This window comes from Nicotiana sylvestris, chromosome 4 (genome assembly GCF_000393655.2).
Source record: "Nicotiana sylvestris chromosome 4, ASM39365v2, whole genome shotgun sequence".
Lineage (NCBI taxonomy): Eukaryota > Viridiplantae > Streptophyta > Magnoliopsida > Solanales > Solanaceae > Nicotiana > Nicotiana sylvestris.
This window is the reverse complement of record NC_091060.1, coordinates 118357809-118379082: the sequence shown is the minus strand read 5'-3', so window position 1 is coordinate 118379082 and position 21274 is coordinate 118357809.

The following is a 21274-nucleotide window of genomic DNA, read 5'->3' as shown; positions in this document are numbered from 1 at the left end:
AAATGAGCGGACTTGATCAGCCGATCTACAGTCACCCAAATAGCATCAAACTTCTTCAAAGTCCGTGGGAGTCCAACTACAAAGTCCATGGTGATACGCTCCCACTTCCACTCCAAAATCTCTATCTGCTGAAGCAACCCACCTGGTCTCTGGTGCTCATACTTCACCTGCTGACAATTGAGGCATCTAGCTACAAATCCAACTATATCTTTCTTCACCCGCCTCCACCAATAGTGCTACCTCAAATCTTGATACATCTTCGCGGCACCCGGATGGATGGAATACCGTGAACTATGGGCCTCCGCTAAAATCAACTCTCGAAGCCCATCAACACGGGGCACACAAATCCGACCCTGCATCTTCAATATCCCATCCTCTCCAATAGTCACATCTCTGGCATCACCGTGCTGAACCTTGTCCTTGAGGACAAGTAAATGAAGGTCATCATACTTCCGCTCCCTAATACGATCGAATAAGGAAGACTGAGAAACCACACAAGCTAGGACTCGACTGGGCTCTGAAAGATCCAGTCTCACAAACTGACTGGCTAAGGCCTGAACATCCATCACCATAGGCCTCTCTGAAGCTGGTAAATATACCAAACTCCCCAAACTCTCCGCTCGGCAACTCAAGGCATCATCCACCACATTGGCCTTGCCCGGGTGATATAAAATAGTGATGTCATAATCCTTCAGCAACTCTAGCCACCTCCTCTAGCGCAAATTTAGATCCTTTTGCTTGAATAAATGCTGTAAGCTCTGATGGTCAGTATAAATCTCACAAGGCACACCATACAAATAATGACGATAGATATTCAAGGTATGAACAATGGCAGCTAGCTCAAGGTCGTGGATAGGGTAATTCTTCTCATGTATCTTCAACTGTCTGGATGTGTAGGCAATCACCCTACCGACCTACATCAACACCGCTCTGACGCCAACCCGTGAGGCATTATAATAAACTGTATAAGACCCCGAACCAATAGGTAATATCAAAATTGGGGCTGTAGTCAAAGCTGTCTTGAGCTTCTGAAAGCTCCCCTCACACGCCTTTGTCCATTGAAATGGAGCACCCTTCTAGGTCAATCTAGTTATAGGGGCTGCAATCGATGAAAACCCCTCCATAAAACAACAGTAGTAGCCCGCCAAGCCAAGGAAACTACGAATATATGTAGTTGAGGATGGCCTAGGCCCTGCATGACCTCTACCTTCTTCGAATCTACCCGAATGCCCTCACTCGATACCACGTGGCCTAAGAATGCCACAGAATCCAACCAAAACTCACATTTTAATAACGTTGCATATAACTTCTTCTCTTTTAGGGTCTGAAGCACGATCCTCAGGTGCTACTCATAATCTTCCCGACTCCGGGAATACACCAAAATATCATCAATAAAAATAATAACAAACGAGTCAAGATAGGGCCGGAACACACTGTGCATCAAATGCATAAAAGCTACTGGGGCATTGGTCAGCCCAAATGACATAACAAGGAACTCATAATGACAATACCGAGTCCTGAAGGCGGTCTTCGGGATATCTGGCTCCGAAATCTTCAATTGATGATAACCAGAGTGCAAATCAATCTTAGAAAACACCAGTGCACCCTGAAGCTGGTCAAACAGATTATCAATACAAGGTAAAGGATAAAGGTTCTTCACTGTAACCTTGTTCAACTGGTGATAATCGATACACATACGCATAGAACCATTCTTTTTCTTTACAAACAAGACAGAAGCACCCCAAGGTGAAATACTGGGTCGAATAAAACCTTATGAAGCAATTCCTGTAACTGATCCTTCAATTCCTTCGACTCAGGAGGAGCCATACGATACGAAAGAATAGAAATGGGCTGAGTGCCCGGCAACAAATCAATGCCAAAATCAATGTCTCTATCTGGCGGCATGCCCGGAAGATTAGCTGGAAACACATCAGGATAATCCCATACTACTGGGACCGAATCAACAGAATGGGTATCAACACTAACATCTCTCACATAAGCTAAATATGTGGCATACCCCTTCTTAACCATACAATGGGCTTTAAGGAAAGAGATAACTCTACTGAGAGTGTGATCTAAAGTACCACTCCACTCAACACGCGGTATACCTGGCATAACCAGCGTCACGGTCTTGGCATGACAATCAAGAATAGCATAATGGGGCGACAACAAGTCCATGCCCAAGATAATATCAAAATCAACCATGCTGAGTAACAATAAATCTGCTCTGGCCTCAAAACCATGAATAATAACCAAACATGACCGATAAATGCGGTCCACAACAAGAGAATCCCCCACAGGAGTAGAAACATATACAGGAGAACTCAAAGAATCTTGGGGTACACCCAAATGCGGAGCAAAATAAGAACACACATAAGAGTAAGTAGAGCCTAGATCGAATAGAACTGATGCATATCTGTGACAAACTAGTATAATACCTATGATGACAGAATTAGAGGCAACAGCCTCGGTACGAGATGGAATAGCATAATATCTGGCCTGGCCTCCCCCTCTAAGGCGACCTCTACCTCCCCGGCCTCCGCCCCTAGCTGGCTGGGTAGATGGGGTAGCAGCTGGAGCTGGAACTCTATGGGGCACGCTGTGGCTGAGCAGTTTGTGAAGATGCACCCCTCTCAAGTCTGGGGCAGTCCCTAACTATATGGCGTGTATCACCACACTCGAAACAAGCTCTGGGAGGATATGGTGGCTGTGACTGGCTAGGGCCAGGTCTGCTGAGCTGACCTCTGAAAGCACCCCGCGCAGGAGGTGCGCTAGAAACCAGAGGTGCATAGTAAGGCTCCTGAGGTTTAGGAGGAGCTGGAGCACTGCTAGCTACTGGAAGAGCTGAATGAACGGGGCGACCCATATAACCCATGCCATGACGACCTGCTGCTGGGGTACGGGCACCAGAGTAGTGGCCCGACTCTCGAGACCTCTTGGCCTCTCTCTCCTCTCGCTCCTTAGCAAACATACCTCGATCTTCCTAGCAATGCTCACCACCTGCTGATAAGGGATGTCCATCTCCAACTCTCGAGCCATGCTAGATATGATGGGTGGGATAACACCCTCAATGAACTGGCGAACCCTCTCACGGATAGTAGCAACCAAGGCCGGTGCATGCCTAGCCAATCTGGTATAACGAATAGCATACTCCAAAACGGTCATAGTACCCTAGCACAAATGCTCAAACTCTGCGCGCCATGCGTCCCTGAGGCTCTGAGGGACAAACTCTCTCATGAACATATCTGAGAACTGGGTCCAGGTCAGTGAAGTAGCCTCGTCTGGACTGTCTATCTCATAAGTGCACCACCAATCATAGGCGGCTCCCCGAAGCTGGAAGGCAGTAAAGGAAACCCCGCTAGATCCGGATATACCCATAGTGCTAAGAATATGGTGGCACTCCTCTAGGAATCCCAAGGCATTGTCTGATGCTAATAAATTGAATACCGGAGGATCATACTTCTTGAACCTCTCAAGTCTCCGCTGCTCATCCTGTGAAGCAGCTGCCCCATCCTCGGGCTGAACTGGTATTGCAAGTGGTGCTGGAATGATCTCTAGGACCTGCTCAACATGCACTCGCTGCTCCAAAGTGCGGGCGGTGGGAGTCTGTGCTCCTCCCCCGGCCTGGGATGTGGCTGCAGCAAGGGGAAGCAACCCTGCCTGAGCCAAGGTAGTGTACATAGTCATGAATTGTGCTAACGTCTCCTGAAGGGCTGGAGTAGTAGTGGCAGTAGGCGTGTTAGGTGCCTGGACTCCAGCTAGATCTGCTGGTGGTACCTCGGCGACAGCTTGCACAAGTGCTCTCGCTGCACCACATGCGTGTCCTTGGCCTCTATCCCGGCCCTGGTCTCTGACGGCTACAGGAGGGGGCGCGGGAGCCTGATCATCTTGAGCAGCACGTGTCCTCACCATCTGTGAGAGAATAGAAGACAAAATTTTAGAATTGTGATATCAAAATATCGCACGACAAGGAAATCAAATGAAGTGAAAATTTTCCTAATAGTTACATAGCCTCTCGTAGATAAGTACAGATATCTTCGTACTGATTAGCGAGAATCTAATAAACCAGCCTGTGTTCCGTGACTCCTATGAACCAAGATCTCTGATACCGACTTGTTACGACCCCAGTTCACCATCCGTGAACATGTCATGATGGCACCTAGTCCCTACGACTAGGTAAGCCTAACAATGCGGAAATAATATAACTTGCGGAAATAAGTAATTAAAAATTGAACAACTAGAAGAAAACTGTATATAAATGCCGATTGGCATATACAACTCAACATCACGGAAACCTACAATATCATCCCAAAACTCGGAAACTCACGGGAACACAAGGTAACAGAAATGTAGTACAATGCTCTAACTCCGGAATGTCTAAAACAATAGTAAGAAGGAAAGCTAACTTCTAAAGATAGAATAAGATAGAGACTCCTTAGTCTGCGGACGCGGCAGATGTACCTCAAAGTCTTTGCTAGATCTCTCCGCCTCGAGGGTGATACACCTGGGTAGAGGTACCTGGATCTTCACATGAAAAACATGCACAGAAGGGGCATGAGTACACCATAACGGTACTCAGTAAGTGCCAAGCCTAACCTCGATTGCGTAGTGACGAGGAAGGATAGGGCCCTACTGAGGTTAAACATAATAATAATTTGCAACAGTATGAAATAAACAATATAAATGAGTACAACAATGAAATAAGGCAGGTTATACAAGACAACAATAAGTACACAAGGAACAGGGTAACACGGAGTAAAAACATCTCAATACCAGTAGCAACAATGAGGATCTCCCAGGATACCATCCTGTAGTCCCTTTTCATCAACTGTCCAAAGGATCTCCCGGGATACCATCCCGTAGTCCATCATATGTATATATATATCCAAAGGATCTTCCGGGATACCGTCCCGTAGTCCGACTATCAATGCGCGAGGATCTACCGGAATCCGATCCGTAGTCCCAAAGTAAATGTGCAGGGGGATCTACCAGGAATCTAACCTGTAGTCCCAAAGTAAACAAATAAGGGGGAGCTACCGAAATCCCACATCCGTAGTCCCAATGTAAATACACAGCCGCAACAAGAAAGTATTCAGAAATGGAGTTCAATAATAAGGCAACAAGTAGTTCTAGCCTAACATGCTTCCACGTAATGAAATCAAAACAACTTAAGCAAATAGGCAATTAGGTCAACTAAGCATGCTTTTCTAAACTAACACAGGCTATAATTGCATGTAGAGTAAAACAGGTAAGAAAGAAACTCAGTCTAATTATTTAAAGTAAAATTGGATTTTCAACAATTATCTCAAGTACGCACTCGTCACCTCACGTACAAGGCATTCAATTACCAAATATCATATCCTAAGGGGAAGGTCCCCCACACAAGGTTAGACAAGCCACTTTCCTCGAACCGGCTCCAAAATCAACTCGAAACCACATGTTTGCCACGAGTATCCAACTCCAAATGGCCCAAATCTATTCAATTCAATTACATATCGTATATAACATCTCAAGCAATTGATTCTACGATTTAATTCAAAGCTAAGACGCGAAAATAGGTAAAATGACCAAAATGCCCCTCAGGCTAACGTCTCGGAATCGTCTTGCGGTGGATAAACTTCTAGAAGGCCAAGTGTGAGAAACATGAGTTGAGTAGTTTCTTAAAGGAATAAGTTTGACCAAAGTGGGAGAGTGACATGGTAGCATATGGGTTCTGTGGTAGGATGACTACATGCCATGAGAAAAGTTTAGAGTTATTCGGGATTCACGGTAGACAGTAACTAGGTCTACGGACTACTTTGGAATATTGACTAATATACTGAAGATGATTGTATGTGACATGAGGGAGTTGCTTAATATGAAGAGGGATGCAACATGATTCTGGAGTGGAATGTGTCGTCGCACCTTTAGTTGATGTCAATGGGGAGTGGACGGACTTGTACAGCTGGTGAATGAGCGCGGGCTCAGGATGGTTTATTGGTTTCACAGTAATTATACTTGGTGCAACATAGTTGGAAGATGTCGGCGTGGAATTTCCACATGTGGGTTGCCTCTTGTGAGCAGGTTAACGGTTGCGTGGTGTTGACGAAGCTTCTGCAAAGAATTCTATTGGTATCCGGTAAGAGGTCGAACATGTGAATGTGGCTAGTGATTCAGAGCGTTCATAAAATGGTTAACAAAGAGATTTCAAGGAATTTGGCAGGTCGATTGCGCGATGTCGTGTTATTAAGGAAGAAGGAATCTTAGTAGGTTCCAGGGTATGTAATGGTAGCTTCAATCTAAGCGGAAGAGCCCCACCGCCTACGATTAGATTGCATGGTTGTCTGCTTGTGAGGTTTCTTGTTATCGGCATATTGGTGGAATAATATGAATAATGAAAGAGATCATCAGTGGTAATTTGAGCAACAGATTTGAGGAATGTATGCTATAATTGGCCTTATCAATTCATGTTCAGGCTTTGGGAAGACTCAGGATTTATGCTTCGTATAGAGGTGAGTTACAAGGTAGGTGATTTAGTCGGGTGCTTCTTTGAAAGGGTGTTCATGTGCTAGAAGAGCCTTGGAGTTGATTATATTTGGGACCAAGCCAAAGTAGGTGACTCTCAACAACGGTCCTAGTGGATTCAAAGGTTAAAGTGCGGTACCTGTGAATTTTAAGTCCGTAGTATAGTTAAGTACCGAGCTTTTACAGCGGATTATGAAAAGGGGGCTTGGAGTGTTCTATGTTATCTTCGGCCTGTGGTGTACCATTGGAGTAACGAGAGAAAATAACTTCGGATTCATGGAGAAATTATGAGGATGGGTGTACCAGTTAAAGATGCAAATATGCGCTCAAGGAGGGTATGTGATGGTTCATGGGTTTTGAGACAACTAGGTCACGTAAAATAAGGTCACTCGAGAAAAGTGCGTATTTGGGTTCGTTATGTTTTGAATGGAGCTATTATTATTCCTAAGACAAGTCCAGATTAAATTAAAAGAAGTCGAATTGGTTAGCAATGATTGAATTGGCATGATGGCGGTAATGATTAGTTCCTTCAGTATGTTAAGATATACATGTTCTTTGTGGCAGTATGTGTGAGGCTTGGCGGCCGTAGTAATTGATTTTATTTGGAAGCATTTGAGTATTATGGTATGTTATGTGTAGATGGATCCCAGAAGAGTTATGGTGGTTTAGATCACCACTTGAGGTTGCTATTTTCTGCGATTATGGAAATTCAGTCGCGTGTTACAGTGGTTCTCCTGAAATGAGTTAAGTGAAAGGTTTCTATATGATGAAGTGTGTACCCTATTAGTGGTTCAGGAGTTATGATGAAATCTTGTACTCTTGCGTATTGGCATGATTAGGTGCAATATGTAGCATGGGAATTAGAATTTGAGTATTAAGGTTGTGGTTCCGTGTTGACAAGAATGTCACAAGCTCGGATGAGCGGGAAAGGAATCAGATGGTTAGAGTAAGCTGGTATTGTCTTTAGAGTCACCTGAGAATGGTGTCATATGTAAGAGACCTTGTGTACGGATTTGTGGGTCCTTGATTCACTTTACAACATTTGTGTGGCCGGTGGTATGGATGTGCAGACTTGTTACCTGGTGCAGAAGGTCAAGGGAGCGTATCCCATGGGAAAATTGTATAAGTGTGATATGTAGTCACTTGATTGATTGAAGATTGAAACCGAATATGGAGATTTTGATACTATCGCTAATGTGAGAGTTTAGGCTTGGAAGGCATTCTATTCATTTGGGTGTGAACTGAGGATGTTTGTTCCGGATTCGATGGTTGTTCTTGTGTGTCACGGGAAAAAGGGTTACCGTGGATCCTTGAAAGGTTACTAGCCCAGTGCGGTACGGTCAGAATCGGCTTGAGGTCCGTGGATGGATCTAAATGTGAATGTGGGCTCTATATTAGGTCGGATGTTCATTTGAGCATATCGTTGTTTATGGAGGAGTCTTCGGGCCTTAGGTAATACTTCTTTTGTCGGCTATTTCATGTAATACTCTATTGTGCCGTGTGGGTTGTGAAGTGGTTTGATTATTTGCACTCGTATCAAGATCCAGTGTAGTTTGTGGTGCTATATGAGCAGGATGGATCTCGAGATGCAAGTCATTTATTGCACCTTAGCTGTGCTTGCGTTTTGTAGCTTACAACGCTATCCATCTCCCCTGGATTTACATTATGCACTTCGCGTGCTTTTGTTGATATTCGGGTATTTCGCAGGTATGAGCATTTTAACTTGGTAAGTATTTTCTTATAGATTATTATGTGTAGATCAAGTGGTATGCCGCCACGGGTATGTTGTTTGGGTCGGGTGGAACGCCGCCACATGGAACATGGTTGGATCGGGTTGCACACCGCAATGGTATCATGTGTGGATCGGGTTGCACGCCGTAACAATGCGATGTTGAAGACACTTTCCCATATCTATTCTTGTGTGTTTTGCTTCTCATTTTCTAAGGAAGGTTCATAACATCTTTTCGGTTGTTTAATTTAATTACGTGGGTTGAGCAATTCTTTCCAAAGTTCGTTACCTTATGTATCACATTCGAGTTTGTAGCTAGTTGGCACATTGTGGCATCATATGAGACTTTTGGCAGTGTCTGAGGTGGCTTATTGCCTAAGCAGCTTGTACTAGGTGAGATGAGATTATTGGACCTGGGATCAGTGCGATCAGATTTATATGAGGCACATTAAAGAGTAAATATCGATATTCAGTTCAGAATGAGGTAATGGTTCGCGTCGGGAGGAGAGACTCCATGAATTGTGATTCAGTGGGTGGTTATGAGTTTCTACACATCTCTTCTATTGTGGAAGTATTACGAGAGTTGAAACGGGACTTATATGCTTCATGAGGTATGTTGTGGGCCTTAGATTTGTGGGATTTCGACTATTTTTGTCAGAGGATGTTATTATGGACATGTGAATAATACGGTGTTGATACACAATTTTCCCTGTATTTTTCTATATGCAAAATACCTTTCAAAATAGCATGTATATTCATATATAAGTATATCCCAGAGTTGCATTATTTTTCCTTAATTTTTCAAAGATTTTTAAATCAATTTACGGCTCTATTTTATCAAGAAAAATCCAATAATTATCCCCAAAATTATTATTTTGGTGATTCATTTATTTGAGTCTCATTTTTATACTAAAATATAGCTAAGATATTTTTCACGCATTTTTTACAAATTTATTTGGTATTTCTAAGGACAAAATTGCATAATTGCAATATTAGCCATTTTTAGGTTTAAATTCGTCTCATGTTTATAAAATGGGATATTATATTTTTAAATTGTTAATTATATATTATAAATCATTTTAGTTCTTTCAATTTGTTTTCAGAAACCTATTTACTATTTTCTATAAATTACATGGAAAAAAGGGCTATTTAAAATATAGCCAAATTAGCTTTCAATTGTAGCCCAAAATTGGACCCCAATTTCCCAGCCCAATTTTAGTTAAAACCCAACCCACACCCTCTTTACCCATGCCCCCGTAACCCCACCTACCCGTCTCATCCTGGCCGTTGATCTCTAAGATCAACGACCCCTATTTCCCCTTACCTTTTTTAACCAAACGACCCCCCAACCCCTCTCATTCCTCACTCAACCAACTCTCTCTCTATCTCTCTATATCTGGTTCTCTCTAAAACCTTCCCCCTTCCCCTCCTCTCCGATGAGTTTCACTCACCTTCACCGGCCACCTCCTGGCCTGAATCTACGGTGGTCTCACCACCTATCAGCCTTCCATGGTGCATACACTCTTGTTTGCTGAGGTTTCATGGTCTGACCACGAAGAAGTTTCACCCAGACCTTTTTGGTTCAAGTTTATGGCCATCTCCGGCCTTGCTCCGGCAAGCCATGTCTGTTTCGAGCCTGGCTTCGACCCCTCCTGCTTAGATCGACAACCATCCAAGCCTTTCTCGCCGTTTGAGTTCCTCTGAAACCCTAGCTTTTGAGGTTCTTCTATTTTCCTTTAGATCTATTCTAGATCCATGTTTCCCCTAAATTTTTTAAATGATTTCTTGATTTTCTTTCGAAAAACTATGCTTTCAAAATCATTAATTTTCTGATCTAGGGTTTTCTTTTCGAGTTACTTAGATGTTCTCTGATCTTCTCTCTTATGTGTATCTTTTACTATGTTTCTCAACAAGTGTCTTCTACTGTGTTCTTGTTAAGTTTTTGTTACCATGTTCTTTGTGTGTTTCTTCTACTGTGTTCTTAATAAGTCTCTTTTACTAAGCTTCTCATGAGTTTCTGCTACTGAAAGAACATGTTAAAGGTTCAGTTCCTTTCTGAAACCTTTGAACTAGTTTCAATTAGTACTTTTTTTCTTGATTGCTTGTCCTCTCATCTCTGCTCTCGATTGATGGTGGAAACCCTCGAATTTGGGGGTTCTTCTAAGTTTGAGACCATTGGCTATGTGATTTGCTTGAACTGATTTTATTTCAAAAACCCTAACTCTTTTAGAACTATTTCGAATTTCTGAACTGAGTTTTGAAGTCTTTTCTAATTCTCTACTAAACTCTTCTAAGGTCCTTATACTGGACCCTTTTGTATACTATTTGATACTATCTCTCTTCTACATTTCTAACCTATGTGACTACCATGATCCTGTAGGTTATTATCTACTGATTTTTGTAATGACATGACGTAGCATGATTGTGTGCTCTTTATATGTGCTGAACTTCCCTCTAAAATAGCTCTCAAACTTTTGATTAGTTTTCTGCATAGGTTTGATTGATTCATTTCCTTGTTTGCTGATTTCCCTGTGACTCGTTTTAAGTTAAAAACTTTCCTTAGCTTTTCTGACTTGGTTCATTCATGGACCAGTGATTACAAAATCTCTGATCCTTGATTTACTGGCTACTAATTGATTTCTCTTACCTTATTTATGTAACCGTGTATTTCAAAGTTCTGTCCTTAAGTAATTTCTTATGTATCTACCCCTAATTGCCTACTTTGCACAAGATGTTTACTTGATTTCTTTCCTTAAATAGTTCTTACCGTTTGAGTCTGAATTCCTTAATTAAAGGAAATCTTGTATTGATTGATTTTAATTGATACCCTAGTTCCTTAATTGTGTTCTTACCTTATTTCTGCCTATTTTTCACACTATAAATACACGACTCTTTCATTAGCATAAAAAGCATCCCTCATGTCACGACCCAATCCCCGATACGGTCGTGTTGGCATCTCTCGTGAAGACAAAGCCAGCCAACTAAACCCAATACATCCTATTTAAAGCGGTTAAACAGTTCATAAGCAGTTTAAATGTGATTAAATGATAATAATTAGCGGAAGTACAACCCGACATAGCCCAAACCGGGTTGTCACAAGTCACGAGCATCTATTAGAGTATAAATACAACTGCAAGACCTGAAACATATAAAATAAGACTGATAAACAAAAGGAAGAGATGCGGTGCTGCAAACGCCGATAGTCACCTCACTAAACTCCGATAACTTAGCCTCCCACCAGCTCAAAACCCGCTACCGGGTGAACAAATACCTGCATCTGCACACGTGGTGCAGGGAGTAAAGTGAGTACTCCAACTCAGTGAGTAATAAAGGTAAATAATAACTGAGCAGTAAGAAATCACAAAAAATGCATCAACATGCTGTATAGAGCAGTCTAAAACCCTTTAAATAAAAGCAGTGAAACTGTGAAATCCTTGGAATAACATCTTAGCTCAGTTTAAACCTCTTTTGAAAATGACTTTCTCAACAGTTATGCAAATGAGTGCAAAACGAATAGTGCAGACAAGCACAAAAATCCGCTCCTCGGGCACAACACTCAATTAACAGATAATGCCAGGCAATTAGATAGATATCACATGGAGTAGCACAAACAACAGATAATGGCAGACAAATGAGATAAAGTAAACACATAGAACAATATCAACACCGCTGCGTCGTGTAGCCCGATCCATATATCGCTGCGGCGTGCAGCCCGATCCATATTTTACATCGACGGCGCTCACTGGGGGTGTGCAGACTCCGGGAGGGGCCCCTTATGGCCCAAGTGCAATATCAAGCCATCTCGTGGCATCAAATCTAGGCACGAGGCCTTATATAAATCACAAGCCACCTCGTGGCGTACATATCTCAGGCCCTAGGCCTCATAATCAATCAGTATCTCACTGCTGCGGTGTGAAGCCTGATCCAAAAGTATCCTCACAATACAGGCCCTCAGCCTTACTCAGTCAAAAATCACAAAAGCCCCTCGGGCAACAGTAAAACATGATGCTCAGCCCAGAAATATTATTGGAAATATCGTTTCAAGTGTTAAAGCAAAATAAACTTGGCTGAGTTTTGAAAACAGCAGGAAAATACATGACTAAGTTCAAGTATAAAATCAAAACAGTGAGGAAATATCAACAATAGTCCCCGAAGGGTTCAAATAGCTGGCACGAAGCCCAAATATGGCAATCAACCCAAAACATAATGATAGCAAATAAGTTTCAGTCAAATATGCGATAAAATCATCAATCGGGACAGACCAAGTAACAATCCCCAATAGTAAAAGACCCCCTCGTCATCCAGTGCATATCTCACCTTAATACAACACTACGATGTGCAATCCGGGGTTTTAAACCCTTAGGATATCATTTACAATCATTACTCACCTCGAACCGACGAAATCTCTAGCTCGCGTGCCTTTGCCCCTCAAATCGGCCTCCACGCGCGTCGAATCTATCCAAAATCAAAACGAATGCATCACAATATGCTAAGGGAACAAAGCCCAAGCGAAAACAATCAATAATAGGCACAAATCCCGAAATTACCAAAAACCCAAGCCCTGAGCCCACTTTTCGTAACTCAATTTGTTTTACATCAACGGGTTCCTTATCCTTCCACGAGTTTATACATATCAACAACATCAAAATCGGAGTTCAAATGACCCCTCAAATCCTCCGTTAAAGGCCTCTTAAACTCAAGCCCTAATCCTCCATTTTTAGCCCTTTAAACCCATTAGTTACAACCCTAAATTCATGAAATTCTACTATATGAATGTGTTTTAAGTCCAAAATCCTTACCTCAACGAAGTCTCTTTGATTCCTCTCTTCAAAATCGCCCAGAGCTCCCAATTCCGAGTGCAAAAATAGTTAAACCCTTCAAAAATCACGAAGGAAGACATATATACATTCTGCTCAGACATGACCGCATCTGCGGTTCAAAATTCGCTTTTGCGGTACCGCATATGCGGTCAACACATCTGCTTCTGCGGAGTTCATTAAACCGGCCTAAGCCGCATCTGCGAACTACTTCCGCATCTGCGCTTTTGCAGATGCGATCCTTTTAGCTGCTTCTGCGGTCCAGCTCGCCTGACCATATATCGTTGCGGCGTGTAGCCCGATCCATATATTACGTCGACGACGCTCACTAGGGGTGTGCAGACTCCGAGAGGGGCCCCTTACGGCCTAAGTGCAATATCAAGCCATCTCGTGGCATCAAATCTAGGCCCTCGGCCTCATATAAATCACAAGCCACCTCGTGGCGTACATATCTCAGGCCCTCGGACTCATAATCAATCAGTATCTCACTGCTGCGGCATGCAACCCGATCTAAAAGTATCCTCACAATACAGGCCCTTGACCTTACTCAGTCAAAAATCACATAAGCTCCTCGGGCAGCAGTAAAACATGATTCTCAGCCCAGAAATATTATTGGAAATATCGTTTCAAGTGTTAAAGCAAAATAAACTTGGCTGAGTTTTGAAAACAGCGGGAAAATACATGACTGAGTTCAAGTATAAAATCAAAACAGTGAGGAAATATCAACAATAGTCCACGAAGGGTTCAAATAGCTGGCACGAAGCCCAAATATGGAAATCAACCCAAAACATAATGATCGCAAATAAGTTTAAGTCAAATATGCGGTAAAATCATCAATCGGGACGAACCAAGTAACAATCCCCAATAGTAAAAGACCCCACGCTCGTCATCCAGCGCGTGTCTCACCTCAATACAGCACTACAATGTGCAATCCGGGGTTTCAAACCCTCAAGATATTATTTACAATCATTACTCACCTCGAACCGGCGAAATCTCTAGATCGCGACGCCTTTGCCCCTCAAATCAGCCTCCAGGCGCGTCGAATCTATCCAAAATCAGAACGAATGCATCACAATATGCTAAGGGAACAAAGCCCAAGTAAAAACAATCAATAACGGGCACAAATCCTGAAGTTACCAAAAACCCGAGCCCCAGGCCCACTTCTCGAAACTCAAAAAGTTTTACATTAACGGGCTCCTTATCCTTCCAAGAGTTTATACATATCAACAACATCAAAATCGGAGTTCAAACGACCCTCAAATCCTCCATTAAAGGCCTCTTAAACTCAAGCCCTAATCCTCCATTTTTAGCCCTTTAAACCCATTAGTTAAAGCCCTAAATTCATGAAATTCTACTATATGAATGTGTTTTAAGTCCAAAATCTTACCTCAACGAAGTCTCTTTGATTCCTCTCTTCAAAATCGCCCAAAGCTCCCAATTCCGAGTGCAAAAATGGTTAAACCCTTCAAAAATCGTGAAGGAAGACATATATACATTCTGCCCAGACATGACCGCATCTGCGGTCCAAAATCCGCTTTTGCGGTACCGCATATGCGGTCAACACATCCGCTTTTGCGGAGTTCATTAAACCGGCCTAAGCTGCATCTGCGAACCACTTCCGCATTTGCGCTTCCACAGATGCGATCCCTTTAGCCGCTTCTGCGGTCCAGCTCGCCTGACCCATTTTCGCTTCTGCGATGATACACCTGCATCTGCAGCACCGCATCTGCGGTCCACAAACCGCAGATGCAGAAATACTAGAAGCAGCAAATCTAAAGCTACAACACAAATTCCAATTTCCCCGCCAACCATCCAAAATCACCCCGAGGCCCCCGAAGCCTCAACCAAAAGCATGAACATGACCCAATACCTTATTCAAACTTGTTCCAATCATCAAAACACTTTAAACAACATCAAATCCATCAATTCACATCGAATTCAAGCCTAAGTTTTCTAAAAACTTCTGAAATACGTTTTCGATCAATAACCCAACCAAACCATGTTCGAAGGACCTGAAATTTTGCACACACATCACAAATGACATAACGAAGCTACAGCAACTCTCGGAATTCCATTCCGACCCTCAGATCAAAATCTCACCTATCAACCAGAAATCGCCAAAATACTAACTTCGCCAATTCAAGCCTATTTCTACTCTGGACCTCCAAACTCAATTCCAGTCACACTCCTAAGTCATAAATCACCCAACAAAGCTAACCAAATCATAAAAATTCCGATCCGATCTCACATACAAATAAGTCAACTCTTGGTCAAACATTTCAAATTCAAAGCTTTCAACTAAGAATGTTCTTTCGAATTCATACCGATTTCAGTGAGAACCAAAATCAACGATTTACATCAGTCATAATACATCATACGGGGCAAGTCATGCCCGAGAACTGGCGTTCAAAGTGCAAAATCTCGAAATGACCGGTTGGGTCGTTACATCCTCCCCCACTTAAACACACGTTCATCCTCGAACGTACCTAGAGTTTTTCTAAAAGCCAACCCGTAGCTGAATAATTTTACCATGCATATACCTGAAGGTGATCCCACGTCACCCTATCTCATATAGGTCCAATAACACACTGCAACTGAAATAACACAATCCAATCTGGCCCATAAGCCATAGAACCACATTTCCACTTCCGAAACCATCAATACGATCAAAACCTCACACCTATACTCTGAATAGACCTGAACCAGCTATAATAACCCATGCCTGCAACCTCGGGAGCAATCCCATAATATACCACATAACTCAAACACTCGTAGCGATAACTTCTATTCACAACAGCTGCCCACAACAACCGAATACTGGTAGAAAACCTCTTATCAACTAAAGTCTCATTCCAACACTTTCATATACTGCCAACGATAAATGAAATACGCACTAAACCACGACCATTTCTCAGGTCAACCATTCATGAAGTTACTTCTCCTTTGGCAAACACCATAGCAAATTTCCGAGCCGAACCTCGATATTATCCTTCCAACATGCTGAAATCGAATCCATTCATATTCATTAATGATCCCAATGATTTCCTCTAATCCAACACACCACTCTGGTGACATGACACGTCAATATAGGCCTAAGCCACAACTTGCATAATACACGCACCAATAAGCAACGGTCCGAACATACTCAAATCATGAAAATGACTCAAATGAAAGAGTTGTACCTCAAGCTCACCCGTACTACCACAACACAAGACTGAGGACCCGTCTCATATCATAGAAATAGAACACCCGAATCTAACCCGCAAGGTCACATCTCCACATAGCTTCGCTACAAAATGTGCGATCCTATCCAAACACTATTCCACATGAAACACCTCAAGTCACTATGCTCGAAATTGACAACCACGCACAATTTGATGCTTGGAACCAAAGCAAATCACTACACCCATGGTGAAACAAAGAACACATACCACGCAGACCCGATACGACATCTACCGAGCAACACCCAATTACTTTTCCCGCTTGACTTCCATTATGAATCCCAATAGAACCGCACCATATATGCCCATAACCAACAAATCATAACATCTCGCAACACAGAAAGACAACTCATAGATCTCCCAGATCACTAGTAAGCTCAATAACAGTCGAATTGACCTGTCCCTCAACAATATAGATTGAGGCCAACTAAGACGACTCAGCTAGATCACGCATCCACATTGGCCTGCCAACGAACTCCTTATCAAAGAAGCCCAAAGCTGCTCCTTCCACTACTATAACTCCTGCCGGAGCCATACGATATGGTGCCCGACACCAAATTAACACCGAAATCAACAACCCTGCCGCAACATGCCCGGCCACAAGAAACACATTCGGAGAGTCCCTTAACACTGGAACTGAATCAGTGGTAGAATCCTTTACACTGACATCCATTACGAAGGCTCAATTAAGAAAGGCAATCCTTCCTAGTCGTTCGCTGGGTCTTTGAAATATAAACCACCCTACTAAAACATAATCTGCCGCCCCTCGCCACTCAACCCGTGGCATTTCCGGCATAGCCCATAGCGTAATAGTCTAGAATAACCCAACATTGAGACGACCAGTCTGAACCCCAACATCACATCCAACATATAACATACCAATAAAGAAAAATCCACTCCAAATCCTGATAGTCGCTAAACAGTGCCGATACACACGATCCACAACCACAACATAGCTTGAATATGAGAACTTCCGTCTCAAAATCCACACGGCCCATGAATCACCACATCCGATCCCAATTTCGCCATCCGAATACATGCTACGCCTCAAATACCCAATCATTCCACGATAGATACTCAAAAATTTCCCTGTGCCCCCAAGTAAACTCGAATATCACCAGTCGATCTAACAAGAAAGTGCTGCAATACTACCGAAGTACCATCAACTTAATCACATTGTCTTTTCTGAAACACATACCCTCGTCAAATCACCCCAATTAGCACTACCTCTTCCTTAATCATCTGAAACTGCCCGTGCTACCTAAGAATTCATGACTTTCCATTCAGAACTGAACCGTAACCTTCCACACGCAATTGTCAATCCTCCACAACCTACCGCATATACCATACCATTTCAGGATAACATGAGAACTTCATCTTTCTTCCGAGCCATAAATATCTACATACTCAATTGGTCAAGAACTTTCCATTTGTCCCAATCTAGAAGAAAAATCATTATACATCCCATGCTCCGCATGACCATAGAAAATATACATCTCTAAGCCGTGGTAAAAACCATCAAGAACTCCCCGAGTTCCCTTTGCACAAATTAGACATGTCAGGACTGAATCCTTCTAACTCGATCAAGCTAAGCAAGCCATCAAAACCTAAGAACATCGTCGCTAAATACCTAAAAGGACTCACTACCTCGAACACACACAAGGAATTAATCATATCCTTACCATACCGGTTCGGTCTACTATCAAACTATTCCATCTATCTAAATTTCCTTCTGAATCATTTTCAACTTGATATTCTCTCTTGATGTAGCACCACAGTTCCTCAACCCAGGCTCACCACATGAGACCCAAGCACAAGACCACATTGTCTAATACCTATACGCCGCTGAATACTCGCTCAATTACTCCCAGAAACACCACATTCCAAAACACTTTACTCTGAGGAACTTCTTGCGAATCTAAATCCGTTACCTTTGCTTTCCTGATGCTGATACATAGAATCCCATAATTAATGTAGAAATATCACAAGTCTTGACCTCTTCCAATGAAAACACATTTTCTAACCGTATATGCAACTTTAGAATACTCAATTGATGTATGCAGACTCTTTGAACGCATTAGAATCATTCTCGCAAGTCATTCACTCTTATTCAAACTACAATTTACCTGACCCAACGAATAGAACCACCCGTGCCTCATTGGCACTCCGACACCGCAAAATGAAATCCTCATCCTAATACAACCAAGCAACTTCCTGCCCTATGCACCGAGCATTCTTTACCAATGACCACTTAAGACATCCCGTGATTCTCATACACTATGAAGAATAATATAACCTTTGTCAAAAATTTTCCTTTACTTGAGCCATCCTCGGTCTCTATTTTCGCAAGCCATAACTGATTCGCCCGCATGCCTCCAACTGGAACCAACGTAGCACCTAACAGTGCAATCAACTAATCACAGCAGACTCCCCCACTTGGCTCGGAGCCATAGATCAAAATACTCTCAATAACTCATAACACTTATCCTCTATTGATGCCACAATACCATAGTGAGATTAAACTCAAATCTTTTATAAACTGGTGAAAACACAGCTCATCTAGAATTTTAACTCTTCTGCAGATCTCGCAATTCACTCGCGCAACAGTCAAGCCTGCTCTCTGAAGCGACCCACATTCAAATTTCAACACTTATATTTCACTGGTAAATGAGATCTTCTAACGGACACATAAGGATCACACAACTCCAAAATTCTTCGCAGGGGATAACCCACCTGCTTTGCCTTAAATTAACATTTCTATATACCTTCCACCGTCACAAACCGTACGCAATTACTTAGTCTTCTTGAGTCTGAACTCATACCGCAACATGAGATTTACTTCACTCTCAAGTGGGAAACATTGAAAGATCCTTCATATGCCCATAACTTGGGGCTATACCTCGAATCAAGATGGAAATCAAGCACCTAATAGTTCTTCTATCCTCCAACAGACCTTCCTCGTCACTTCCAAGTCATATAGATACATCTCGCAATACTAACATACTCATCACATAGTTACCCAACTGTCACTCCCACTAATAGGGGCGCTACCGAACATATAAGTTCAAAAACACTGCCTCACATAATCAGCACCTCGGTGCTCAAGCCATAGGCAAAGATCCGGCCACAAGTCCTCCAGACTGGCCCAACCTCAAACTCACAGAGATCACATCTCGCCCCTCGATCAGGGAATCACAAGCCATCAAGGCACGTCTGATACTGAGCACTCATGCGCGCATGCGAGCGCGTGGAAGGAATTTCAAGAGCTACTTTTCAAGCTGGATCAAAGACGCACGATAAGAATTTAAGAACGTGAAGTTTTTCCTAAAGGCTCTGCAACCTCTCGAGGATAAATATAGACGTCTCTGTACCGATCCGCGAGACTATACTAAACCTGCTCATGACTCGTGAGACCTATGTAACCTAGGCTCTGATACCAACTTGTCACGACCCAATCCCCGATCCGGTCGTGATGGCGCCTCTTGTGAAGACAAGACCAGTCAACTAAACCCAATACATCCTATTTAAAGCGGTTAAACAGTTCATAAGCAGTTTAAATGTGATTAAATGATAATAATTAGCGGAAGTACAACCCGACATAGCCCAAACCAGGGTGTCACAGGTCACGAGCATCTATTAGAGTATAAGTACAACTGCAAGGCCTGAAACATATAAAATAGGACTGATAAATAAAAGGAAGAGATGCGGTGCTGCGAACGCTGGCAGTCAACTCACTAAACTCCGATAACTTAGCCTTCGACCAACTCAAAACCCGCTATCGAGTGAACAAATACCTGCATCTGCACACGTGGTGTAGGGAGTAAAGTGAGTACTCCAACTCAGTGAGTAATAAAGGTAAATAATAACTGAGCAGTAAGAAATCACGAAAAATTCATCAACATGCTGTATAGAGCAGTCTAAAACCCTTTAAATAAAAGCAGTGAAACTGTGAAATCCTTGGAAAAACATCTTAGCTCAGTTTAAACCTCTTTTGAAAATGACTTTCTCAACAGTTATGCAAATGAGTGCAAAACGAATAGTGCAGATAAGCACGGAAGTCCGCCCCTTAGGCACAACACTCAATTAACAGATAATGCCAGGATAGATATCACATGGAGTAGCACAAACAACAGATAATGGCAGACAAATGAGATAAAGTAAACACATAGAACAATATCAACACCGCTGCGTCGTGCAGCCCGATCCATATATCGCTGCGGCGTGCAGCCCGATCCATATTTTACATCGACGGCACTCACTGGGGGTGTGCAGACTCCGGGAGGGGCCCCTTATGGCCCAAGTGCAATATCAAGACATCTCGTGGCATCAAATCTAGGCACGAGGCCTTATATAAATCACAAGCCACCTCGTGGCGTACATATCTCAGGCCCTCGGCCTCATAATCAATCAGTATCTCACTGCTGCGGTGTGAAGCCTGATCCAAAAGTATCCTCACAATACAGGCCCTCAGCCTTACTCAGTCAAAAATCACAAAAGCCCCTCGGGCAACAATAAAACATGATGCTCAGCCCAGAAATATTATTGGAAATATCGTTTCAAGTGTTAAAGCAAAATAAACTTGGCTGAGTTTTGAAAACAGCAGGAAAATACATGACTAAGTTCAAGTATAAAATCAAAACAGTGAGGAAATATCAACAATAGTCCCCGAAGGGTTCAAATAGCTGGCACGAAGCCCAAATATGGCAATCAACCCAAAACATAATGATAGCAAATAAGTTTCAGTCAAATATGCGATAAAATCATCAATCGGGACAGACCAAGTAACAATCCCCAATAGTAAAAGACCCCCTCGTCATCCAGTGCATATCTCACCTTAATACAACACTACGATGTGCAATCCGGGGTTTTAAACCCTTAGGATATCATTTACAATCATTACTCACCTCGAACCGACGAAATCTCTAGCTCGCGTGCCTTTGCCCCTCAAATCGGCCTCCACGCGCGTCGAATCTATCCAAAATCAAAACGAATGCATCACAATA